Consider the following 8,870-nt stretch of genomic DNA (forward strand, 5'->3'; position numbering starts at 1 on the left):
GCAGGGATTTAACATTAAGCTGTACCCGTTCACACAGAACACACAGGAGCACAGTGTATCTGGAAAGGGAGTTTTACACTTGTCAAAAGACAACGCTCAAAGCTGCCATTTCTATAGGAGGTGAATGGAGCAAGGCATTTTTACCACCCCCCTCACTCCTCTCCCTGTCTCTCCTTACAAACAGGAACCTAACTTCTGTTTTGAGCCCTGGGAAGAATATCAGCCCTAAATTTTTAGCTTTTTAGTAATTAAGCACGGAGTTCAAGTTCAAAGCTCCCTGGATTTTGCAGAGCCCTCTGAGCAGGGGTGCTGAGGCTTTTTGTTGCACATGGTTAGTGTTTCTTGCTCTGATACAGGGCACAGACTGCATCTATCAAGAAGGACAGGCAGGAAAGTGGTCTGAGCGCCAAAGTCACTTAGTTCTTGCCGAAAAAGTCTTCTGTAATGCCAGAGGATAAATGAAAGTTTGTGCATTTCAGACTCCGAGCAGAGGCAGGATTTTCTTCCTGCGCTGGGCTCTCTCTTGCCCATATTTAGTGGAGCAAAGTTCAGCGAGCTACAAATGAAGCAGAAAGACCTCTGATATTCCCGCAACATGCTCTAGGCTGCCTTGGGCAAACAGCCAGGGCACCTCGGGCGGGCACAGTGCTGGCTGTGCCCAGTGTGATCCGGGAAAGGGCTTATCACCAGCACCGTCCCGGGCCGTTCTGGCTGTGCATCAGCATGTGCTAACTAGCCTCAGTTACAGTCTTCTGTTAGCAGAGGGGATAGCTAGCATTCCCTGCTCTTGCCCAAAAGGCTTATACGCTGCTATCAACATTGGCCACAGACAGTGATGAATGGGAGTATCTGGGGGCAGCACAAATGTGGACTGTGTTCACAGAAATCAAAGATGAAAGAGGCCCTGTTGAATCATCTTCCCCGGGGCTGCTGCAGGACTGCTCCCAACAGCACATTCTCCAGTGATTTGTCCAGTCTGGATGGATGGATCTCAAGCACTGAGGTTGCAAGAATTTCCCCTGAAACAATATCCATGGGCTAGGAGACTTAATAGCTGGGAAGCATCCTTCCTTCCTCCCTTCCCTCCCTCCCTCCAGTTATCCCCTGTGCTCTCCTTTTTATATGCATGGTCAGAGCCCCTCTCCAGACTACATTTAGCCACTCTCCTAAACCTAGCTTTAGTCAATTCTCATGAAAAGCCACCCTTCCAGGCCCATTAATTGCTCAGTCGGCCTTGGCTGTAGCACAGCAGCCTTTTGTTCTAGCACTGCTCCAGCTGCTCCCACCGCCCCTCGCACACAGGAGCCGTTTGTCATAAACATTCCCAAAACGCACCTCTGGAGTCCAACAGCAACAGTGCCCGCACAAAGCTCCCCCGTCACACAGAGAGCCGGTACCTGGTACGCACAGACCGCTGCCTTGGAAAGCCACTGTCATCTCATTGTTCCTTTGTGCTCCATCTCTTTGTGTTTATGAACTGCCTCTCACCACAGACCTACAAGGAAGCTCTCTCTGCGGCCAGAACAATCCTTTATTCTGTTTGCACAGCTCTAAGCAAAAGGAGAATTTTTTTTCCAGAATCCGGACCAAGGTATCACAGCGACAACCAGTACATCACATGGGGAGAGCACTAACAGAGGACACTCAGCAACAGCAGTCGCACCTCAGGTCTTGCAGATCACCGAAAGGCTTTGGGTACCCTCTCACAACAGAAATGGCATCACAGCCCTGGGCAGGGGAAAGGGAGCAGCGTCAACACCCTGGGGCAGTGGCAGATGCTTCTCCAGAGGCAGAGTACAACCCAACATTTCCAGACAGAGCATTGCTGATGGAAAAAGCAGAAAATCACCAGCAGGGAACTCACGCGCAGGTTCCAGAGCAAAGTAGAGGCTTTTTGTCTCTGTGCAGTGAGTGCACTTACATCCGCTGGGAACCTAACTGAAGGCCCACTTCTACCCATTGCTCCTAAATTAGAAGCAGGTGATTGGGAAGAGATGGCAGAATAGCGTTAGAGTTGAGGTTTGATCACCACCTCAGATCCTTTGATGTAGGAAGTCGCATCCCAGCAGGAATCATTCTGAATGTTTGGTAAAGAAAGTGTGATCCATGGATTTTATTGCATGTGCCATTTCACTGAAAGTCTTAACCCATAAATCTAAAGCAAGATTTAGATGTTATCCACAACTTCATTCCTGAAGTTGGCTCTAGCCTGCTCTGCAAGAACATTAATGCCTATTGAGTGCTGACAACTTGCATGGATTTGAGTCACTGCACTGATTATATTTGCAATTTTCTTCAAGTCCTAGCTCCTGGAAACAAACCACCATGGAGAAACTTCAGCTTCCAATAAAATGAAAGTGGAAAAAAAATCTGCTCCCTTGATTGAAGGGAAAAGTCTTAGACCTCACAAACCAAACCCAGCGCCCATCATTGTTTTAAGTTTCTTTTTTCAAATAAACCTCATTATCCTGCCAGAGGCCATGCTTACACCTTCTGAGTATTCAAAACCTGGCAATTATGAGAATTCATCTACAAGTCACCAGAAGTCAGTTCTGTCTGAAATCAACAGAGCTGATTTCATGTGCTACTCAAGCAAGGTTTCCTGGGATGTCAGACAGGGCCAGGTCCTTGAGATCTGGACTAGCAGCAGCTTCTTTTAGTACACGTTCAGTAACACGGAGAAAGAAAAACGGTTCAGAGCGGCAAATCAAGCACCTGCTTATTGCTGTGTGTGTTCCAGCCACCCTCCAGCATTGAGACAAAGAAGCCATTCGGACCACATTCCTACATTACAGTTCTTATTTTGCCAGACAATATCGGGGGTCTGTTTCTCCTCTTATGCAGGCTGGCAAAATGTTAAACAAATATTTTTGAACTGCAAGAGAACTGACATTTTAGGATATGAAAACAAGGAGGAAGGGCACAAATTTGAGGACCTCCAAGGAACAGCATGCATACAAATAACAATAACAGAATGGTAACTGTATAGTTCCACTTAGTTATGTTTTTTGAACAAGCAACTCGATAGCTTGTTCAACTATCACGCACATCAGCAACTTCTGCAGTGCTGTAATACAAGATCAGACTCAGATTCTTACAGCAGCACAAGAAATAGAACAGGTTTCAAGGGATACTTGGATTCAAGATATTGTCAGTCTTAGTTAACTGAGCAATACAAGCATCAGGACACAGAACTCCAAAAATAATCCTTTGGTTTACTATCTTCCTATTCTTTTGTTTGTGCTGAGTGCAAGATTTCCTTTATGTTATGCAGAACCATCCAGGCAGTCTTCTATGAGCACATCTATTGCTTGACACCCTTGCAGAGACTGCTTTAAAGTTTCCCCGTTGTGTAAAAGCAAGGATTCCTCCGTGAGGGTCTCTGTCCCCTGTTTTAGCGGAGCCCTAGGGTTGCTGTTTTCACGTGGATAGTTTTGATGTCTGATATTAAGCATTCAGAAATCAAGTCAACATTGAAAATAGCTGACAGCTGCTCACAAGCTTCTCATGACTCCCTTGCTCCACTCATAGCGCAACCTCGATCATGAGTTCGACTGGACAGCTGAAGGATCACAAGACTCCACAGGTTGGTGTCTAGGGTTAGTTTTAGTTAAATGTAGCTGTCTTACGCTGACTGACCCCCACCTCCTGCAGAGACCACACAGCACGATCACATGATGGAATTATTTGCAACAGCAGAAGTGAATGGAAGAGATTGACCAGATATAACTCTTTTTGGTTTCTGCATGCTCCTCTCCATGCTGTCTGCTGCTTAGTTCTCCTGAGGTACAAGGCTTTGCAACTACTATTACCCTACGACTACCAGCCGCTGCTCTCCTCCCATCCCTCTGGTCCCTTTGCTTCTGCTCCCTCGTAGCCTTGAATCCATCACAAACCTCCACAACTTTCACCCAACGGGTCAAGTGTTTTGCTTTGATGTTGCCTAAGCCGTGATAAGGAGATAGCAACACACACATTAAAGAAAACCCAAAACAGTCAACTACCAAAACAAGACACTCCTTGGATGAACTGCTCCAACACAGAGAAAGGTGGAGGATAAAAACAAACAGATGTTACTCACACCACTTACAGCTCGTCGGCAAAGCTCTACAGTCCCACTGTGACAGAAGCAGTATAAACCTCCAAAGGGACTAAAGCCAGAGGAGTGCATTAGGGCTATATCCATTGCTGTGTATGACATGCTTAAATTGCCCGAGAATATATAGCCAACGAGTAAAAGACCACCAGCAAATTACTTTGCAATGCCTGCTATGCTGTTTTTCTTATCATTTAAGCAAGCTCCTAGCACTGGTCCAGTCTGGTACCAGACCTGACAGCCTAACAGGCAGCCCGAATCAATCCAACGGCTAGCCACGGCCAGGGAAGAACACACAAGCCCAGCAGTATGCTGAAGTTCTCTGCCACATCACTGCCTGCAGTACTCCTTAGAAAGGGAGTAGTCAGGAAACCACCACCGGCATAACTTTTCACACTGTTTTTTATCAGTATAAAACTATGGAAGCCAGAGATTGAGACTAATATAATCTAGCAGATTAGAAATATCAAGACTACCATTACAGAGCATCGATGTTTGTCTTCCTTTGCTTTTGTACATTCCTCAGAAGTAATTTGAAACAAGAGCTTCTTGTGGATCCAACACAAAAGGCTCTGGGTTAAGATTTTCAGAGTGATGCAGGCAGCCTGCAAACGGGCTAATATTTCCAAAGAGGCTTTGCAAAGAGACACACGCAGTTAGGCTGGAAGAGCAGATTTTGCCCTGTCACTTCATCATACAGTGGATTTAATGCTTTTAGAACCAGCTTTTTTGGTCCATACTCTGAACAAAGCTTCTACTAGCTTCATTACAAAACTTTTTTTTTTTTTTTTTAAGGGCATGCACTCACAATGCCATCGGGCACAGTCATCCAGCCATCACCCTAAACTCCATCTCCATGCGGAGGCTTTAGTCAAAGACCAGAGATGCATAACTCAGGGGGAAAAACCAAAAAGAACCCGCCCCCACCCCACCCCAAACACTGCGACTTGAGTGCTCCAGCGAAATAAACAGTTTGGAGGAAAGGTTAGCAAGAGTTTACGCTAGACATCCATATTTTCTAGGGACTGTGGCAAAGATAAGGCAGAACAAAGGCTGTATTTTCTAACTCAGCGATCAGTCCAGTGATTACAGCTTCTCACACCATGGATATTGCATACCTCACTGCTGACAAAAATTGACTGCACCTTCAAAAAGATGCTGCTGGTGGAGTTTGTCCGGAGTACACTGCAATATCTACTATTACTCTATTATATTACAGAGATGATAATCGCAGAGCCTGTAAAATTACTGCTTTGTTCAGAGATAACGTTACTGTTATCTCTAGGCAGTTTCCACACAAAGCCATGCGGCTGGGGCCTTCTAGCAACCGCTCCACGTTGGGAATAGCAACTGCTCCACGTTGGGAAATACCTTGAGGTTCAGGTACTTCAACTGGAACCTCTTCAAGAAGACAAGGCACTCTCACAGATGAGCTGCACAGGCTACACATGCAACAAGCTGCAGGGGAACATCCCCACCAGCAGACAGTGCAAGAAAAATCTCCCTACAAGGAGAAGTTTCCTACTAAATCCTAAGATTGGTTTATGCCCTGCAATACAGGATTTATATCCCTTGTAAAGCTCTCATTTAATTTGCTATTAATTCTGGAGATTCTTGTTATCCATATCAAATTTCTAATCCTTTTTTCAAATCCCATAAGCCAGGCACTCTTGGCTTCCACGATGTTTTGTAGTAATAAGTTCCAGAGTTTAAGGCACTGCCTGGAATCCAAGCGCAGGGCTGGGAATCTGGCATTCCTGGCTCCGCCACCACAGCCACTCCCCACCGAGTGGAAGGGTAGCAGCTACGGATGATGCAAGAAAGTCCAGGTAGCATCACACATTTAAAAAAAAAAAAAGAAAGAAAATTGCAGGTAGGGCGAATAACAGAAAACATTTAAAGGCTGGTACACGTTTTTCAGGAGTGCCTGCATGACTTCATGACTTCAATGCCCAAGTCATTTGGGTACTTTTGAAGTTCTTACTCATGTTCTATTTCTATAAATTTCTAGTTACTCTCATGCTGCACAGACAAACCCTGCTCCCTCAAACCCACGTCTAGAACTAGAACAGTGCCAGCATGGGATACGCTTTGAGCCTGGCCGCTTTCTCTGTCTCTAGATGAGGACCAGGAAAGCTGTTCCTAATACACTTCCCTTCCAATTATTTTTTTAAAAAACATAAGCAAGAAAATCAAATGTCTGGCCAAGTCTGGCCGTCACCAGTGTCAAAGTATTAGTTTATTCTTGTGCTTTTCTCTTCCTCCTAAAGCTGTCACCCACAGGAAGACAAATTAGCCTTTTAGTTTATGTTTACTATAAACAACTAAGGCATTTTATCACCAAAGTCTCCAGTCCTGCCAAAGTCAGTAATCAACGGAATACCCACATTATGACATTTAGGTACTGTTTTTAAGAAGACAGCCTCCTCGAGCTCCCGCTACAGCTGAAGGGGAGAAGACAGGCTAACCTGGCAGCAGATCTCAGCAGAGCCTACAATTAGGTGCAATGAAAACTTCCTTTTGTCAAGTGCTGGCTTCCTTTGATTCTAAGGATTCACTGACCTGTCCCCACAAGTCTTCGGGATTTCTGGAAGTTCACGGTCACCTCACGCTTCCCAAACTCTTTTCCTGTTCAACAATCTTTAAAATGAACTTGGTCACAGCAAATGCCTCTGTAACAAGGAAGAGCACGGAGAAAACTCATGGCACATCCGCGGATGAGGAGGGCTGAGGAGGTGGAGCACAGCTCATCACCTACCTGCCGCCGTCCGGCTCCGCTCCCTGATGCGCCGCTGGATTTTGTTGTTTTCCCACAGCCGGCGATGGGTCGCCAGGAGCATCAGCGGGACCAAAGATGAGTCTGCAACTGCCTGGTCCGATCGTCCCCGGCCGGGACGCGGCGGAGGAGCGCTCTCTTCCCGTCTGCAAGTACAAGTGCTGCTCTGACCCCCCAGAACCCCCCCGGCGGCTCCCCCCGGCCCGCCAGAGGGGGACCCGCTCCCGCCTCTGGCGGCCGCATCCCCGCCCGCTGCGGCTCGGCATCCCCGCTCCAGCGGGGCGCGGACCCCCGCACGCCCCCCCGGCCCCGGCTCCGGCCCTACCTCGGCGGCGGCGCCGCCCGGGGCTCAGCCCGCCGCCCGGGGCTCAGCCCGCCGCCCGGGGCTCAGCCCGCCGCCCGGCCCCGCTGCGGCGCCCGCGCCTCCGCCGCCGTTTAAATGGGCAGGTTGGGGCCCGGCAGGGAGCATGCGCTGCCGCGGGCGGAGCGGGGCGGAACGGGGGGGCTCCGCCGCCCCGGGCCGCCCCCCCCTCACCACGTCCCCGCCGGGGAGAGCAGCCCCTCGCCCGCCCGGCCCCGCTCCGCCGGGCGCCCGCCGCCAGCCCCGCTGCCATCGGCCGCGGGGGTCACTCATTCAACCGGTCCACGCAAATAACTAGCATTTTTTAAAAAAAGAAAAAACAAAACAAAACACTTTCTTTTTCCCCCCCTCTTTTCCTCCCTTCTTTCTGCCCAGGAATTGCCCACAATATGAATAGTTTCTTGTTTTGTTTGGTTTTACTAATCTATTCATTACTTGTAATTGCTTGGATTGTATGCAAATGGATTCCATGCGATGGGAAGCTTGTGACCTGGCCCCTGGACATTATTCATGGTAGATGACTGCTTAAAATCACATGGCGTGTGTGTGCACAGGAGGGAGAGAGAGCCACAGAATACATATGCCTATACAGAGATCTAGGCATTCTATCGGTATCTAACTTGTCTCACTATAGCGAAACAGAACCATGAGTCGAGGAAAAATGAATGCTCTTATTCATACATAACAGCCCTCAAGATGAGAACCCTTAGAACGAACAGCTTTCCTTAAACATCTGCATCAACAAATATCTTTTTTTTTGTGTGTGTGTGTGTGAACACTCATGAGCAGAGGATCGGAAAAATGAGAGAAGAATGCAGTTGACAAAACCAGCTGTTCTTAAATTAATGTTTGCAAATGCTTGGGCCAGTTCTTCAGCTGATTGGTCATCAAAAGCCTTGTGCTAGTTTGTACTATTTAAAGATTTGGCTCTCTGTTTTGCAATGTATTCATCCAGCTCTACTAGTTGCAGAAGCATTATAAAGATCTAGTTATTTTTAACCTTCATAGAGTCCCTCCTTTGAGCAACTTTGTACCTCTCAAGGTCAAAAATCCCATTTCCATGTCACATTTCAGCTTGGATCAGCAGGATCGTCTTGTTTTCACTGCGAGCAGCTGTTCCCTCCCAAAGTTTGCTGAAAGGACTCACCCTACATGGAAAAAGCAGAGAAGCACCTGCATTTGTTGTCACTTGAACTGATGAGAACTCACTCATTGGGGTGGCTGACAAGGAGAAATGACACTGCTGTTTCCTGCAAAAAGTTTTTTGGCACTCCAGATGCAGCTAGGAACCCACAAAAAACCCCCAGCAAACCCAATAAAAATCGCTGAAGAGCTTTGCTATGACTTAACTTGGTAAAGTGCCAGAGTCCAAATTTGGGCGGGGAGAACTTGCCCCTGTTTTCTAGTCGGGGAAGTTCACAAGCAATTAAATAACTATTAGTGCTGCTTTTATTTTTTTCCCCCTTTTGCACTGCAGCGTCTGACTCTCCCTCGGTGCATTCCCAAATGCTGTGCCTACCCCGAGCCCGAGGAGCTCAGCATCGCAGGGCTCAGTGATGAGACCAACAACATGAACTCCAGCTTCCCATCTTCTATTCCCAGCTCTAGCTCTGACTCACTGTGCGATCGTGGTTCAG

At 47.5% G+C, this 8,870-nt stretch overlaps 1 protein-coding gene across 5 annotated transcripts in view; it reads right to left on the reverse strand.

Moving 5' to 3' along the window:
* The window catches only part of SLC45A3 (solute carrier family 45 member 3), a 28,303-nt gene extending 19,433 nt beyond the window's left edge, over window positions 1-8,870 (reverse strand). Inside the window, exons 1-4 of one of the 5 annotated variants that reach the window (XM_054181053.1) lie at window positions 8,853-8,870; window positions 8,268-8,381; window positions 6,855-7,018; window positions 6,659-6,768 (exon numbers count right to left, since the gene is read on the reverse strand). The gene's annotated coding sequence lies outside the window, so the exon portion shown is untranslated. Of the gene's footprint in view, window positions 1-6,658; window positions 6,769-6,854; window positions 7,019-7,197; window positions 7,275-8,267; window positions 8,491-8,852 lie in introns of those variants that run through there. The other 4 variants (XM_054181050.1, XM_054181052.1, XM_054181055.1 and 1 more) reach the window with 4 other exon arrangements.

This window comes from Rissa tridactyla, chromosome 21 (assembly GCF_028500815.1).
Source record: "Rissa tridactyla isolate bRisTri1 chromosome 21, bRisTri1.patW.cur.20221130, whole genome shotgun sequence".
Lineage (NCBI taxonomy): Eukaryota > Metazoa > Chordata > Aves > Charadriiformes > Laridae > Rissa > Rissa tridactyla.